Here is an 18568-nt window from a genome sequence, read left to right as displayed (position 1 = left end):
ATAGCCACTCCTGCCTTCTTTTTCTCATTTGATGCCCAAAAGATTTTGCTCAAGCCCTTAACCTTAAACTTGTGTGTGTCTACGCGCCTCATATGTGTTTCTTGTAGACAACATATGGTGGGATTTTGGTTTCTAATCCACTCTGCTATTTGCTTCCGTTTTATGAGCGAGTTCATCCCATTCACATTCAGAGTTATAATCATCAGTTGTGCATTTGCTGACATTTTCAAATCCTCCCCCATTCCTACCCCTTCTCCTTAAACTATTACCTTTAAAACCAGTGGTTTGCTATTAAGACCCTATCCCTTATCCCCTCCCTTGATTAACTTCCCTTTCTACCCCCTCCCTTATTTTTCCCCCTCTTTTTGTTTTTAAAGGCCTTATGAATTCCCTCCCCATTCTCCCCTCCCTTTTTTGACCTTCCCACTCCCCTGCTCCCCTTGGTTTATCCCTTCTGACTTTCTCAGTAGGATTAGATAGAGTTTTTTATCCCAATGGATAATAAAGCTACTCTTCCCTCTCCAGGTTGATTACACTAAGAGTAAGGTTTGATTATTACCTCTTAATGCTCTCTTCCTCTCCTTCTTATAATAGTATTTGTCCCCTCCTCCTCTCATGCCCTCTTTGTGTGTAATAGAATATTCTATTTTCTTATTCACTCAATTTTCTCTTGGTGTTCCCTGCTATTTACCCCCTCTTTCCCATCCCCCAAGCCATCTTAGATTATTTAGTGTTCCATCCTCACCCTGTGAATTATTCTTCTGATTACTATAATAGTGAATATTATAATAGTGAATAGAGTTCACTACAGAGAATTATACATAACATTTCTCTACATAGGAATACAGATAATTAGATCTCACTGAGGCCCTTAAAATGGCAAATTTAAAAATTATAAGTTTTCTTTCTTTCCCCTCTGTATCTTATTTACCTTTTCAGGTTTCTCTCGGTTTTTGTGGTTCGATATCAAACTTTCCATTTAGCCCTGGTCTTTTCTGTGCAAATACCTGGAATTCTTCAATTTTGTTGAATGCCCATACTTTCCCCTGGAAATATATAGTCAATTTTGATGGGTAGTTGATCCGTGGTTGCAGGCCCAGCTCTCTTGCCTTTCTGAATATCGTATTCCAAGCCTTACGGTCTTTTAGCGTGGAGGCTGCCAGATCCTGTGTGATCCTGATTGGTGCTCCTTGATATTTGAATTGTCTCTTTCTGGCTTCTTGTAAGATTTTTTCTTTTGCTTGAAAGCTTTTGAATTTGGCAATAATATTTCTAACCGATTTCTTCTCTGGGTCGAATGTAGTGGGTGTTCTATGAATCCTTTCGATGTCTATATTGCCCTCTTGTTATAGTACTTCAGGGCAATTTTGCTGAATAATTTCTTTTAGTTCGGAGTCCAGGTTTCTATTAATTTCTGGTTTTTCTGGAAGACCAATTATTCTCAAATTGTCTCTTCTAGACCGGTTTTCTTGGTCTGTCACTCTCTCATTGAGATATTTCATGTTTCCTTCTATTTTTTCAGTCTTTTGACTTTGTTTTATTTGTTCTTGTTGTCTTGAGAGATCATTAGCTTCCAATTGCTCGATTCTAGCCTTTAGGGATTGATTTTCGGCTATAATCTTTCGGTTTTCGGCCATAATCTTCTGGAATTCCTTTTCAATCTGGTCATTTCTGGTGTTCAATTGCAAGATTTTACCTTTTAAACAGTTATTTTCTTGCCAGATCTCTTCCATTTTCCTCAAAATCTCAGTTTTGAACTCTTCCATAGCTTTTGAGGAGTTTTCCTTATTTGAGGAGGGTCTGGATGCTTGTTTGTTCTCCTCCTCTGTTTGCTCGGTTGTCTGGATTTTCTCTGTGTAAAAGTTGTCGAGTGTTAAGGGCTTCTTTTTCTTGTTGTTATTCTTTCTCTTCTGAGTTTCCTTACACGCTGTGCCCTGTTGTGGGGTTCCTCTGTTCGTCTGGACTTGTTTTTATGTCCCCTTGAGGAGTTTTGTGTGTTTCGGTTAGGAGAGGTTAAGAGCTGCTTCTTACTCTGCCGCCATCTTAACCCGGAAGTCCGGGCTTTTCTTTTTTAAGCCCTATGAAGCAATAAAATTTAGATGAAGTAGAGCCACTTGGGGAGAATGGGATGATGATAATTGATGACCTGAATAAGATTTGGTTTTCATTGCTTTTGTTTTTGCTCTGCCAGGGAGAGTAATAATAATGATAATAAATAACAAAATAATAATATTTATATAGTACTCAAAATGCTCCAGACATTGTGCTATGTGATTTAAATAATTATCCCATTTAATTCTTCAAAAACTTCAGGAATAAAGTGTTTTTATTATTCCCACATTACAGGTGAAGAAACTGAAGTAAATAGAAGTTAAGTGGCTTCCCCAGGATCACATTGCTAAGTTGGATTTGAATTCACTTCTTCCTAACTCCAGGCTAAGTAATCTAATCACTATGTCACCTAACTGATACCAATGGTCTACAGACAGAAAATCTGTGGAGAGAATAAAATGGATAATAGGGAGTTGATAGCCAAGAAAAGAAAGGATATGGTCATGGAATTTGTAGCTGCTCTTGTAGAGTTCAAGTCACCGGGCACAGAAGAGCTATGTTCTCAGGTTCTAAAAATACATACACAAATAAAATAACACCAAGTAGAAGGCTATAGGAAGTAATGTAGTCAGGAGGTTGAGAGCCTTGCACATAGTGGGTGCTTAATGAATGCTTATTGGATTGGATTGAATAGATACATCTGTGTGCCTATAAATATGTGTATGTGTGTGTGTGTGTGTGTGTGTGTGTGTGTGTGTGTGTGTGTGTTGTAGGTAAGTGATAGTCTTGGATAGAGATATGCCTTCTTGCATCTTAGGATGCTAAGCTCCCTGAGATCCAAAACTGACTAACTCTCTTTTGGCTTTTTTTTGTACCCTGAGCACTTAGCACAATGCCTGACACATAGTAGGTATTTAATAAATATTTATTGACTAAAACCCTAGCAAATAAAATAATAACAGCAATAACAGAAGCTATTTGTTATCAGTGAGTGGTCATTGAATGATTGTGAAGAGTAGGAGGGATATCAAATAACTGGCAAAAGGCAACTATTCTCATGTTTTCCCCCCCGCAAAGGTAAAATGAACTATGCAAGAAAAGGCCGGTGTAAATACAGGCAATTCTTGGCAAAATTCTAGACTCTATTATTAAATGGATGGTTAGTGAGCAACTAAGAAAAAAGATACAGGATGAGATAGTATAGCCTCATGAAGAATTATAGTAGTCATTCTAAATTAACCTTATTTTCATGTTGGATAAGTTTTTGAATAAAATATAACACAGCATTTGATAAAGTCTGCAAGCTGTTCTTACACAACAGATGGTGAGATGTCCAGCCCACATCTCACCGTCTGTTACTATAAGTGGAATGAGAGCTGGTTGAACAGCTGAACTCAAAAAAAGCATCCTTAATAGATGGATACCGGGAGGAACTGGCCTCAGATTCAGAGTACTGTTTCTTAAAGTGCTACCACTGTCATATATTGGCTGTGTGACTCTGGATAAGTCACCTAACTTCTCTTTGCCCCAGGTGCCTTATGATGACTAAATTGCAGAGAATGCCGGTAGTCACTGATTAATCAATTAGATGGTCCCTATACTGATAAAGTCACAGGTCTTATTTAAAAAAATTAAGAGCAATTCTTTATGTTAATCTAGAAAGAAGTCTCCACTGGAGTGCCCTAAGAACCGGTACTATTTATTTATTTTTATTAATGACCTTGATATAAGAATAGATGGCATACTTATCAAATGTGATGGTGGCATAAAACTGAGAAAGAGAACTAATACATTGGTTAAGAGTCATGAACTAAAGTGATCTTATAGTCTAAATGCTGTGCTGAAGGAAGGGAAAAATGTTCTCTCACATTTTACTTGAATGTGAAAAAAATGCTTTTGAATAAATATTGGCAGACTTATATAAAGACAGTCAGTACTGACTAGAAAATCTCAAGAACAGATAGATTTATACCCTGGAATATTAATAATTGAGACAAAAGACATAAATTTAGAAAGTAGTGGAATACACATGCACATACACATATTTGATTGTAAACATAGCAGGATTACTTTTTGAAAATATATTCTGCCCATGTCTAGCAAATTGCAAAATATAGAAATATATAACAAACAGTATGTAATGGTATAGACAAAAGAACACAATTCAAATGACAAAATGAACTGAAATATATCTCAAATATACATTTTCTTGCATTTAAAATTTTTTTAAAGTTTTTGCTAGATATACAGAGAGATATTTATTAGCCACAAAACACTGGTATACTTTGAAATTTTGGCTATTGAAAGATTCTCTTTATGTGCTATCTGAACAATGGCCTTATGCCATTTGATGTTAACTCTTTTACATGAAATAGAATGACTATATATGTATGTGGATACATACATACGCACATATGTATTGCCATATTTTAGCATGAACAATAGAGATATTTAGTTATAGATATACATGTTAATACATGTTTTTATGACTTTTTTTCTCAAGGTCACAGTCATTTTAACTCACTAGCCAGTCTGAACTTTTCTTTAACAAAAGAAAAAAATAATTAAGTAATAGCAGCCTGTTCAGTATTTACATCTTTCAGTGTGGACAATATTGAAATCTAGTAGTCTGTGATGAGGATGAGAAGTGTGTTTAATCTGTTCTTTAAGTTCAGCAGGTGTTTTTCAATTGCTCATGTTTTAACCTCCTTTTAATCATCACAATGAAAAGTTGCCCAGAAATATCATCGCCCAGAAGGTTACAAACTACCAATGAATACACAAAACATCAAAAGAAAGCTTGATTCCTCAAGATGCATCTTAGTTAAATTTTAAAATGACATTACCACACAAATTTTGTAAGCAGCAAAAACGAACAAACTAAAAAATAATAAACCATTGAAATTCCAAAGAAAAACCAATCTAAATAGCATGTTGTAACCATTTGGCTATAAGAAATCAAAGGAAACAGAATATGACATTTAAAATAACAAGTAATGTAAAAGTCCTTGATTTTATTGATGTGTGATGGAAATCACTACTGTTCTTTGCCTTATTTGACATTTCTAGGAGTTACTATGCCAAAAATTCATTATCTGATGTTCCGCCATCTTTTATTGAGTCTCTAATCTAGGTTAATTCTTAAATGACAGAATTTTTTTTGCAACTTTTACAGTTTGGTACTTCTTGAAAGAGCTGATGCTTCTCCAGTGCAGACTAATCAAATCTGAACCGATCCAATCAAATCTAATTCAGTAAGTAACTTATTAAGTATCTTCTGGGTATGACCCTTGGCTAAACACTAAAGATAAAATGAACAAATGAAAAATGGACCCTTACCTTAAGAAAATTACCAAAAGGCAGATGGAGAGAGTTATAAAATGTAAAAAGATGAGCAAATCTATGAAAACTGGAGTAGGAGAGAGAACACCAATAGCTATAGGAATCAGGAAAAGTTTACTGCAGGAGATGTTACATGAGCTGAGCCTTCAAGGAAGCCAGAGATTCTAAGACATAGAGGTTAGGAAGGAGACACTTTGTCAAAGCAGGATATAGATGTCAAGTCCAGGGGTCAGTTTGACTGGAAGATAGAGGGAAAAGAGGGAAATAATGTTCAAAAACCTTGCAAAGGCCACCTACATCCAGGTTGTGAAGGTCTTTAAATGTCTTTTAAGTCAAGGGTATGTATTTTAACCCAGAAGCAAAAGTTAGTTTATGAGCATTCCTGAGCAGGTAGGAGTGACATGGTTTAACTAGACATTATCATGACCCAATGAAGTATCAGGATAGAACTTGAACAGAAGCTCTTCTTTCTATTCTGATACAACTTACCTTTTGAGTGAAAGTCATTTTCAGCACATCTGGAAGCAAGGCAGAACAGTGAGGTGTTTACAGTAAAACAATGCTCTATAATGAAGCACTTCAGACACATGAAGAGTGAATTCCCAGTGAAATTTGAGCTGTGATTTGTATTTGGTTTTGAAGATGAACACCTGGGAAGTTATTTTTCCACATGAGAGTCATTTTTGTGAGATGAATACTATTTCAATCATATTTGAGAATAAATCTTTATTAAATTTGAATACTGAAGCAATTTTGGATTAAAAAAAATAATTTAGGTCAATTCCAGAGCAGTTCAGTATGTATGTGTGGTTGGCTCAGAGGCATTTTTTTCATCTGTGAAGACAACTAGAAAGTTCCTTTCCACTACATACTAAAAATAATATGAATTGTGATAAGTAATGAACTCCAATTAAAAAACCAAATATGCAAAAAATAACAATTTGCTTCTAGTTATTACTACTTTATTGTTTCTTTTTAATCAAATAATTTCCCCTTAATATCTAAGAGGCAATTGAAAATCACTGATAAAATGAACTTTATCTTTATCACAATCATGCTAAGGGTAAAATCTCTTGTCTAGATGGCCATTTTATATTTAAATATTCCCCATCTTATTGATCTGGCTAAATTATTGGCTCTTAGGCTATATTGATGAAGTACTTAGGGAAGTAGGAGTAATAATAACTCATGTTCACATATCACCTCAATGTTTTGCAAAGTAATATTATTTCTAATTTAAGTTTAAGTAAAATAAGGCTCTGAGATTCTAAAAAATTTAACAGGGTTACATAAGTAGTAAGGTAGGATTTGAACTTAGGTATATTCTAATTTTAATCATAGCATGTTTTTTTATTCCATTCATTAGAAGAAGAGACTGGCTAACCATTCAATTGTTTTTTTTATTATTAAACAAACAGGTAGTTTAAATAAACAAGGATTAGTAGCATCACTTTTTTTCTTTTAGAAACCCTTACCCCCACCTTTTTTTTGACTGGTACTAAATTTTTTTCCTTTATTTTATTCCAGTGACAAATTTACATGTACATTTTCTAAGATTACATGATTCATGTTGTCTCTCTCCCCTCCTCAATCTCTCTCCTGTAACTGATAAGCAATTCCACTTGGTTATACATGTATTATCACTCAAAACCTGTTTCCATATTATTCATTTTTGTAAGAGAGTAATCTCATAAGACCAAAACCCCAAATCATATACCCAAAGAAACAAGTGATAAATCATGTGTTTTCTTCTGCATTTCTTCTCCAACAGTTCTTTCTTTAGATGTGGATAGCATTCCTTTTCATAAATCTCTCAGAAGAGTCCAGGTTTATTGTATTGGTATTAGTATATTTGATCACCCCGCAATGTTTCAGTTACCGTGTATAATATTCTCCTGGTTCTGCTTATTTTGCTCTATATCAGTTCATGTAGATCTTTCCAATTCTTAAAGAAATCCTCCACTTCATCATTCCTTATAGCACAATAGTACTCCATCACCATCATATATCACAATTTGTTCAGCCATTCACTAATCAAGGGACATCCTCTCCATTTCCAATTTTTTTGCCACCACAAAAAGCACAGTCATAAATATTTTGAACAAACAGATCCAGGTCCATTTTTTATCTCTTTCAGATACAGACCTAGTAAAGGTATTGCTGGATCAAAAGGCGATGCATTCTTTTTAAGACATTTGGGCATAATTCTATATTGTCTTCCAGAATGGTTGGATCAGTTCACAATTTCACCAGCAATGAATAAGTTTTCCAATTTTGCCACACACTCTCCAACACTTATTACTTTCCTTTACTGTCATATTGGTCAATCTATTAGGTGTAAGGCAATAACTCAGAGTTGTTTTGTTTTGCATTTCTCTAATCAGGAGGGATTTAGAACATTTTTCCATATGATTATTGATAACTTTGATCTCTTCTTCTGAAAACATGCCCATTTGGCAATTGGAGAATGGCTTGGTATTTTTTTATAAATTTGACATAGTCCTTTATATATTTGAGAAATTAGGCTATTATCAGAGAAATTTATTATAAAAATTGACAAATGACCCAGCCTCTCTTTTCTCCTAGATTCCTGTAAATCACCAAATTCTTGTCAATATTCCTCAATTGCTTGGATTTGTAGAAAAGCTTTGCTTAAAGTCTTTTCACAAACAATTTTCTGTGGAAAAGTTACACCCCTAAGAAATATTTAATGCTTAAACTTTATATTCTATAAAATTTTTTCTCTTTGTCATAGCAAATGGTAGACCTAGCCACAATCTCTGTGTGATCTGTGTCTCACCCACTTGGGGGACTCTCCAGTCTCTCAGGTGTTCCTTCTTTCTATCTTTATTTTTTCTCTCTCCCTTGTTTTCACTTTCACTTGCTCGTGAGGAGCTAGACTCCATAGTAAGCTAACTCTCTCCCCCCAGCTTTTTGGGTGGGTTTAACCCCTGATTACCTGGCCCTCAAACACCTAGTCATTCATCCACCTGTCACTTACCATCTATGGATCTCTTATCACCTAATCAAATTTTGTTATTATTTTTTCTAGATTTATAAAATAGGTTTTTGGTAATTTGATAAAATAAAAATGTTTCTTGGTAGTTTGATAGGTATGGAACTGAATAAGTAAATTAATTTAGGTAGGATTGTCATTTTTATCATCCAACCCATGAGCAATTAATGTTTTTACAATTGTTTAGATCTAGTTTTATTTGTATGAAAAGTGTTTTGTAATTGTGTCCATATAATTACTGTGTTTGTCTTGGTAGATAGATTTTCAAATAGTTTATATTATCTAGAGTTATTTTTAAATGGAGTTTCTCTTTCTAATTCTTGCTGCTGAGTTTTGTTGGAAATATAAAGGTTGATGATTTATGTGGGCTTATTTTATATCTTGAAACTTTCTTAAAGTTATTAATTATTTCCACTAGTCTTCTTAGTTGATTTTCTAGTATTCTCTAAGTATACCATCATATCATCCACAAAGAGTTACAGTTTAGTTTCCTCATTGACAACTTTAATTCCTTCAATTTCTTTTTTTTTCTCTAATTGCTACTGCTAGTGTTTCCAGTACAATATTAAATAATAGTGGTGATAATGGGCATCCTTGTTTCACTCCTGATCTCATTGGGAATGCTTCTAACTTATCCCCATTGTAGATAATACCTGCTGATAATTTTTAAAAAATACTACTTATTTTCAGGAAAGGCCCTTTTATTCCTATGTTTTCTAGTGTTTTCAATAGGAATGGGTATTGAATTTTGTCCATGGCTTTTTCTGCATCTATGGAGATATTCATGTGGTTTCTGTCATTTTGACTATTGACATGGTCAATTAGGCTGATGGTTTTCCTAATATTAAACTAGCCTTGCATTCCTGATATAAATTCCACCTGGTCATAGTGAATAATCCTTGTGATGACTTGCTGTATTCTCTTTGCTAGTATTTGATTTAAGATATTGGATCTATGTTGATTAAGGACATTGGTCTCTAATTTTCTTTCCCTTTTTTGGTCTTCCTGGCTTAGCTATTAGTATCATATTTGGTCATAAAAATAACTCAGTAAGACTCTTTCTTATAGTATAGGAATCATTCTGTTAAGTTGATCAGTTGTAGTGATCTGATCTAAATAATACACAGTAAAAATGATGAACCGCCCATATTGCAAGGATGAAGCATGTGTGATGCAATTTTGGAGGCAATTTATTGGTTCTTAAAGATTGAAGCTGGGGCAGATGGGGTTTAAGATCAACTAACCACAGAATCAACTAACCAATCCACCAGCATTAATTAAATACCTAATATCTTCCAGGTGTTATGCTAGCTGCCAGAGATAAAAGGAAGAGAAAAAGAAAATGAAAGTCTTTGCTTTCAAAGATAAATGTGGCATTTTATTCAAGTTAAAAACAATAAACTGCACAAATATGACATGTTGAAGCCATTGCTTAATAAAATTTTTATCTAAGTACAAAGGCTGTCAGTGGCCGACTAGCTTCAAATGACCTGAATGTATAATGTAGCTACAAAAAAAGTGAAAGAAGAGCTAACTGGTTTGGCTTCTCAATGCATTATGAATGGATGTCAGTTCCTTCTCATCAGCCAATCAATAATTGATCTCTTCCCCGTAAACTGGAAGATAGGAATCAGTTACAGAATTCTATGCATGCTCCAAACTAGGCAGCCATTCCTCATGCTTATCAGGAAACAGGTTCTCTAGCTTCTTCCACATAGTGATATCATCAGCCTAGCACAATGGTCTAGCTCAGTAATCCTGGATAGAAGAACAAAGCTAATCTAACTTTATTTTTAATGCTACTCCTTCAAACACTTCATCTCAAGATGCTGTCTCTCACAGGGAGCAACACTGAGAGACCAAGATGATGAGAGACAAATGACAGTGGGTAGCTAGATGGTTTAGTGGATAGAGAAGTAGAGCTTGAGATGGGAGGTCCTGAGTTCAAATCTTACCACAGATACTTCCTAGTTATGTGATTCTGGGTAAGTCTCTTAACCCCAATTGCCTATCCCTTACCCTTGGAACCAATATTTATTATCAATTCTAAGACAAAAGGTAAGAATTAAAAGAAAAAATGTCAGATATGTGGATTATTGTGCAAATAGAAAGAAGGCCCCAAGTTCTATCATGGTTCTGCCCTGGGGAGTTTAGCATTAAGCTATAGGCTCATAAAATATGTCTTTAAATTATAATTGACCGCTGAGACAGAAGCTTCTTTATTCTGTAAAAATATCTTCTCCTTACCCCTACTTCCATGCCCTACTCCTTATACACTCAACCAGCATTTACAATTATACTCAGTGATGCAATGAAAAAGAAATTGGTTATCTAAATGAATCACGCTTGATCAAAAAATATTACTCAGTAAGTCTTTACCCATGTGAACAGAATAAAAAGCTATATAAATTCTTCATCTTGGTTCTTAGTAGACAGCAGGGAGAAAAGCCAGGAGGAAGGAAGATGTCCTGAGGGCTTGATGTTTTAATCATACAGGGAATAAGTTCACCAACTTCATGTTTTGTCCACTATTTGACAAAAACTACTGGGAAAATTGGAAAACAATATGAGAGAGATTAGGTTTAGATCAACAACTCACCCCTACACCAAGGTAAATTCTGAATGGGTGAATGACTTGAATATAAAGAAGGAAACTATAAGTAAATTAGGTGAACACAAAATAGTATAATTGTCAGATCTCTGGGAAAGGAAAGATTTTAAAACCAAGCAAGAGTTAGAAAAAAAATTACAAAATATAAAATAAATAACTTTGATTACTTTAAATTAAAAAGGGTTTGTACAAACAAAAACATTGCAACCAAGATCAGAAGGGAAACAACAAACTGGGAAAAAAATCTTTATAATAAAAACCTCTGACAGAGGTATAATTACTCAAATATATAAGGAGTTAAATCAATTGTACAAAAAATCAAGCCATTCCTCAATTGATAAATGGATAAGGGACATGAATAGGCAATTTTCAGATAAAGAAATCAAAACCATCAATAAGCACATGAGAAAGTGTTCTAAATCTCTAAAATTTAGAGAAATGCAAATCAAAACAATTCTGAGGTATCACTTTACACCTAGAAGATTGGGTAAAATGACAGCAGTGGAGAGTAATAAAAGTTGGAGGGGATGTGGCAAAATTGGGACATTAATACATTGTTGGTGGAGTAGTGAATCCAGTCATTCTGGATGGCAATTTGGAACTATGCCAAAAGAGTGCTAAAAGATTGTCTACCTTTGAGCCAGTCATATCACTGCTGGGTTTGTACCCCAAAGAGATCATAGGGAAAAAGACTTGTACAGAAAGATTTATAGCCATGCTTTTTGTGGTGGCAAAAACCTGGAAAATGAGGGTATGCCCTTCAATTGGGGAATGGCTGAACAATTTATAGTATATGCTGGTGATTGAATACTATTGTGCTCAAAGGAATAAAGAACTGGAGGATTTCCATGTAAACTGGAAAGACCTCCAGGAATTGATGCAGAGCAAAAGGAGCAGAACCAGGAGAACATTATACACAGAGACTGATACACTGTGGTAAAATCGAATGTAATGGACTTCTATACTAGCAGCAATGCAATGACCCAGGACAATGCTGAGGGATTTATGGAAAAGAACGCTACCCACATTCAGAGGAAGAACTACAGGAGAGGAAACACAGCAGAAAAAAAAAACTTCTTGAACACATGGGTTGATGCGGACATGATTTGGGATGTAGACACTAAATAAACACCCTAGTGCAATTATCAGTAATATAGAAATAGTTCTTGATCTACACATGAAGAAACCAGTGGAAAAGAGAGTTGGCTACAGGGGTGGAGGGGCAGGTTGGGGAGGTGGAGGGGAGAGTAAGAACATGAATCATGTAACCCTGGGAAAAAGTTTTCTAAAAAAGTAAAACTAAAAAAAAGGAAAAAAAAAGAATATGATTTGAATATACTTGTGCATCATTCTTTTAACCACTTTTTTTTATGAGAAAGAAACCCAAGTGCTATTTTGAACAGTGCCCAATGACAAGATGAACCCTTAGGGACAAAGTAATGAAAAAAACAGATAACTCCTTTTGTATTGCATTTCAGCTTTTAATGTCAGATAAGTCAGTAGAAAATGGTTCCACATGGTTTATTAGTCCATCACAAATACATGTTTCTTGGCTATAGTTTCACACTAACTATAGGCATCTTCAACCTTACAACTTTATATTTCATTCATGAAAAGAGCTGGCTACTTAATAGTTGTCATTTTCCATCAGAAAATCAACATGTACAGTATCTTGTAAAGGTATTTGCTTTTTTGTGGCAAATAACATTAACTCTTCTTCCATAAGATATCATTGAATGATTCACCATAGTCCAATGTCAACTTTGTAATGACAACCACTGAACCAGACCTAATTATTTCCTCCATGACTCATGAAAAACTCTTCAGAGCTTAAATATTATATACCATGAATCTCCTGGGAACCTGACACATTTGAATTATTCTCTAACACTAAATGGCTCGGAGGCAAATTTGCTTTGTGACCAAATCAACATGGATGTAGGAGAGTTTCCAAGTCCAAGTTTAGTTTTTCAAATTATTTTTAACAGCTCGTTTCTTTATTATCTTACTTTACCAAATAAATTTGTCAAAATTGGCTATATTTAATGTTTTTTTCGATTGAGAAAAACATAATTGGTGATAGATTTTTACCATTCCTCTCCTTAATCCAACTTTGACTTGTGCATCTACCCAACACTAGAACAACTGGAATTCAAGACACTATTGTAGTCAGATTGGTTATTTTGTGTCAAATTCACCAGAAAACCTTTATTTTTTAATAAATTCAGTAATTTCTTTTCATACATGTATGAAATTCTTTTCATACAAAATAGGAAATGAAAATTTCAGAATTCATCAGAATGAGAATAAGAAAATCACAGAATTACAGATTTGGAGAATTGGAAGAAATTTCATAATCCAACTCATACATAAAATGTTAAACACCTCTTACATATCCCACAAATGGTCATTTAGCCTCTGTTTGAAGACTTCAAAAGAGCTTATCTTCAAATAAACCTTTTTACTTCAGAGTAGCTCAAATTTTTAGATAGTTTTTTTTTTCCTAAATTTGTCTTTTTGCAATTTCTGCCCGCCCCACCTGATTGAGATCTCTGGGGCCAAAGAGAATAAGTCTAAGTCCTTTTTTCCCAATACCAGCTCTTCAAATACTTCCCTTTTTACACAGTGTCTCCAAATGATTTTCAGATGACGATATGAACTCAAGGCCCTTTAGCATCTTCTGGTAACTTTATTTTATCAATGTCCTCCAGTAACAGTTATATCCAGAAATGAATACAAAGTACGATATGTGGCTGACAAAGGCAGAGTATGGAGAGACAGTGGGATTCTCATCTCCATGTTCCTGGAACAAATGCTTGCTTTAATAAAGCCCAAGATGAGCTTCCACTTCTTACTCATACTGAGCTTAGAGTCCACTGAACCCTAGGATTGTTTTTTTACGATTCCTATCTATCATGCCTCTCCCATCTTGCATGTACAGAGCTGAATTTTTATACAGGGTGGTAGGTTTTCAAGTTTCAGAGAAGGGAAATGACTTGCTTAAGGTTATACAGCCAATAAGTATAAGGACAGGACCATAAAGACAGAAGATGGAAAGATCCATTTAGTTAACTTTAGTAAGTGAGACTTAATGGTGGAAGCGTCTGAGTAATCCTAATGCAAATTTCAATGAGGAGAAAAATGAAGTGTTTGAGTGAGTGGGGTTAAAGATAGAGTTAGATTTGCATTGTTCTTCTATCCAGTGTAATCAGAAGCATTTCAATTAACCAACACAGTATTTACTCAGTACTTGCTGTGTGCTAGGTGCCATGGGAATATAAAAGTAATGCAAAGCAAGGTTTTACCCTTGAAGGAATATAACTGAGAAGTCTTGCCTTATTCAAGAGGTAAACAATCAGAGCATGATTATGTCTTAAAGTATGTGACACTGATTTTAAGGACAATACGAATTCAGACTAGACAAAAGTCTTCATGGGCTGCTGATTTTAGGGAAGGCTTTCTAGAAGAAATCAGGTATAAGCTGGGAAGTGTAGCATAGATAGGGTTTAAAGAGCTAGAAAGAGATAGAGAGAGAGACAAAAACAGAGAGAGAAAGAAAGAGAGAGAGAGAGAGAGAGAGAGAGAGAGAGAGAGAGAGAGAGAGAGCCAGAGAGAAAAGAAGGAAGAGGAGGAGGAGGAGGAAGGAGGAATAGACATAGGGAAACAGGGGCAAAGACAGAGACAAAGAGATACAGATAGACAGATATATAAAGGGAAAGAGATACAGAGAAATAGAGACAAAGAGAAACAGACTACAAATTGGAGACTTGTTGATGATCTGTTTTAGTATGAACAAGTTCCCGATTAGTAGCTCCCTTTTGTGATGAAGTCACCAGTCTGGAAAGTGCGCACGTGTGTGTGTGTGTGTGTGTGTGTGTGTGTGTGTACATTGACATGCATATGGCCAGAAATAAAATAACTTCTAGTCAGAAAGATAAATAGTATGTGGAAAATGGGATTGGCCCTGCCCTCTTCCTTCCCCAAACAGTGATTTCCTGATTTCCTTTTGAATCTTTTGAATCTATGGTTTCTTTCCCACTACACACACACACACACACACACACACATACATACAAGCGTATGTGCACACACAATATTTGAAGGCTTTTCACTGAATGGGACATTATTTATCAACACATGAATCCTTTTTCAAGGTCCTTTACCATCTTTACTCAAATGAGTTTACTTTTAACTTTTTGGTTTTAAGGGACTTTTACTTTTTGTCCTAGGTGTCAAAATTACTAGGTATTGCTCTGTTCCAAGTCCAGTGCTCTTCCCATTATGCAATAATGGACCTTATTCTGGGGGGGACTGATATATTCAACTTTCCATCCTGGACCTGAATTGCCCAGATTGATTAGTGAGTACAAATTCACTGAAGCCAGTCAGTTCCTTTGGCAATTGTCACATGCTTTCTGAAATCCTCTTACCCATCCCTGCACTATTTTGTACCCTTGCTTATTCCTCTGATTCCACCACTCTCCCCAATGAGTTTTCTTCCTCAATTAGAATCTAAGTTCCTCTGAAGTCAAGAACATTAAAGAAAAAAAAGGTACCTTTTTGCATTTGTATCCACAGAGACTATCATTCTATTTGGAATATATTAAACATGATAAATTAAACAATCAGAGATTAGGTTCATCCAATGTGTGTGTGACACTAATTATGTGTGATCATGGGGAAATCACTTTTACTCTTGAAGTCTCATTTTACTCTTCTCTCTGTCAGTATGGTTACCTTGAGGCTCAAATGAAATCAGCTTTGCAAAAATGCTTTATAAATCTTAAAGTTCTATAAAATATCAACAACCATTTAAAATGTCTTTACATTATTTTTCTAATATCCAGGTTTTCTGTTTAGACATATAGGAAGTGTCAAATAGTTTTCAAGTATTCAAGGAAAAATGAAATTCAGTTCATGAATCATAACATGTGGAAAGGATATTGTTGTTATCTAAGATATCAGATTCCCAATGTTATCTAAATAGCTATCTTAATGTAGGTTTCATCTTGTATGTCTTATTATTGAGATTGGATAGACTTTTTATTTGATAGAAAAGATGATTGTGTTTTTGATGAGTCTGACATTTTAAATTAGTTTCTGAGTTCTCATATGCTCATCAAAACCATACAGACAGTAATGACAATCCAGTTTCTGAGATAACCGCTAGCAAATATGGAGGGAAACAGTCTGTGGTTCTTATACACATGAATTGATATCTGATACTTTCACTTTTCTAATTCTGGCAGCTTCTTGGTATAGTATCCAGAGACAGAAAAAATGACAATGGTAAGGTGATATACTGCAACATTTTATATTTTAATACAATAAAAAATGGGAACAACTCTCTGGTTTCCTTAAACTCTTTTCCTTCATCCCATTCCCAACACTCTCTGACTATATGCCCAGGACAATAAAAGAAGGAAACACATAATTGGTGTTTAAAAAAGCATAGATTCTGTAGGGAATACTTATTTTTCAGTGTTCTCCTTTCAAGAGTATTTTAAGGTCTTACTGTTACCAAGGCTGATTTAAGAGTTTAGAGCAAAACTGAACTAAAAGGAAAACAAATATTTTACAAATATGATTTCTTGCAAAAATCACAATATTTTAAAAACTTCCTATTATTTGATATATTTCATTTTTTATGTAAGATAATTTGCTACTGATTTCTCAGTTCCTTTTCTCTAAAGGAGTTTATATTGTCACAACATGACAATCTTATACCACAGTGGAAAACCTGACCTTGAAATTAAAAGTTTTTCTATTTAATAGTTTCTTCTCTTCTCCCCTCTAGTTCACTCTTTCTCTCCTCTCCTTTATTCTCATTCCTCCTTTGTTTTTCCTTCTTTTCTCCCTTTTGCTTCTCCTCAAAGAAATTCAGAATGAAAAGAACAAGAACTTCATCTGGGACCCTAGAACTAGCATTAGGTACAAGTATATTTACCACTTTCCTTCCTCCAAACCTCCTCCATTCTCTCCAAATCTTAACCATGAGACTTACTTGAATATCTCTACTGTCAAGTACATTCCGCTGAACAAATCTCTTATGCTAAAGTTTCTTGATGTAGGAAATATTTCAATCCATTTAAAGTGTTATCTTTTTAGACAGCAACAGACAAAGCTAATGCCCTAGGTGTGTTTCTATTGTTCTCCAGCTCTATTTTGTCATCCCTTAAAGAGTTTGTTGCCCAGCTTGTCTGATGCTATCCCAGCTTTGTTACAGAGGTAACATCAACAGGTCTAGGTTGCTCTGGAGACTTGCAAGCCTAGTTCGGCAGTATTGCTACACAGCATCTATGACTCACTGACATAATGTACTCTTTTTTTTTTAATTTTAAACCCTTAACTTCTGTGTATTGACTTATAGGTGGAAGATTGGTAAGGGTAGGCAATGGGGGTCAAGTGACTTGCCCAGGGTCACACTGCTGGGAAGTGTCTGACGCCAGATTTGAACCTAGGACCTCCTGTCTCTAGGCCTGGCTCTCAATCCACTGAGCCACCCAGCTGCCCCCCATAATGTACTCTTGACAAAACTCTCTGGCTATTAAGTGAAAACAAGAAGTAGAAATGACAAGAAAATCCATGAAAAATCTGCAGTCTAAGACTGGAAAAAAATTAGGGATTAAGTGGGAGACAACACATGGGATAACAGTGAGTTAAGCGTTTGTTTGCTTCTAAAGAATGGGAATAATGTTGTTCAGTTGTGTCCAACTCTTTGTGGCCCCATTTGGAGTTTTTCTTAGAAAAGATAATGGATTTTGCCATTTTCTTCCTTAGTTCATTTTTACAGATGAAGACATTGGGGTGAACAGAGTTAAGGTATAGGAAGGATTTGACCACAGGATGATGAATCTTCCTGATTCCAAACCCAGTGCTCTACCCACTCTACCACCTAGCTCGCCCTAACAAAGAAACCCATTAAATTAATGGAGCTAAATGCTCCACAGATTATTCCTTGAAGGACTGGAATACCACCTATGGGAAACATTATAGAATGACTGACTCCCTTCATAGTAAGAAAGGTGAAACTTATCCTTTTTAGCTGCCCTTCCTTCTATAATCAATCAATCAAGGAATATTTATGTGATATTAACTATATGCTAAGCACTATATGAAGTAGATGGGATGAAAAAGATAAAGACAAAGTAGTTCTTGCTCTCACAATGCTTACATTTTATCAGGACAATGTTTGCATATATAAGTATATACAAAAAAATAATGTAAGATAATCTTAGGGATTGGAGTCACAGACAGCTAGGAAAAGAAGGAAAATTTTCATGGAGTGTGAGCTCTTGATTTGAGTTCTGAAAAAAGCTAGAGATTCTAGGAGACAGAAGATAGGAGAGAGGGCATTTTAGATGGGAACTAGGTGCATGAGGTAGTGCATCCTATATTCAGGCCTGGGGATAGGAAATGGAAGATTGGGTATAAAGAACAAAAAAAGCAATGAAATCGTAAATAGACCTGGAAAGAGGCCCAGAAATCATAGAAAGCCTGTCTGACTGGACTTTGGCGTATATAAAGGAGAATAATGATGAGACAGG

The sequence above is a fragment of the Gracilinanus agilis genome, chromosome 6 (genome assembly GCF_016433145.1).
Source record: "Gracilinanus agilis isolate LMUSP501 chromosome 6, AgileGrace, whole genome shotgun sequence".
In the NCBI taxonomy this organism is placed as follows: domain Eukaryota; kingdom Metazoa; phylum Chordata; class Mammalia; order Didelphimorphia; family Didelphidae; genus Gracilinanus; species Gracilinanus agilis.
Note: the sequence above shows the minus strand (reverse complement) of the source record.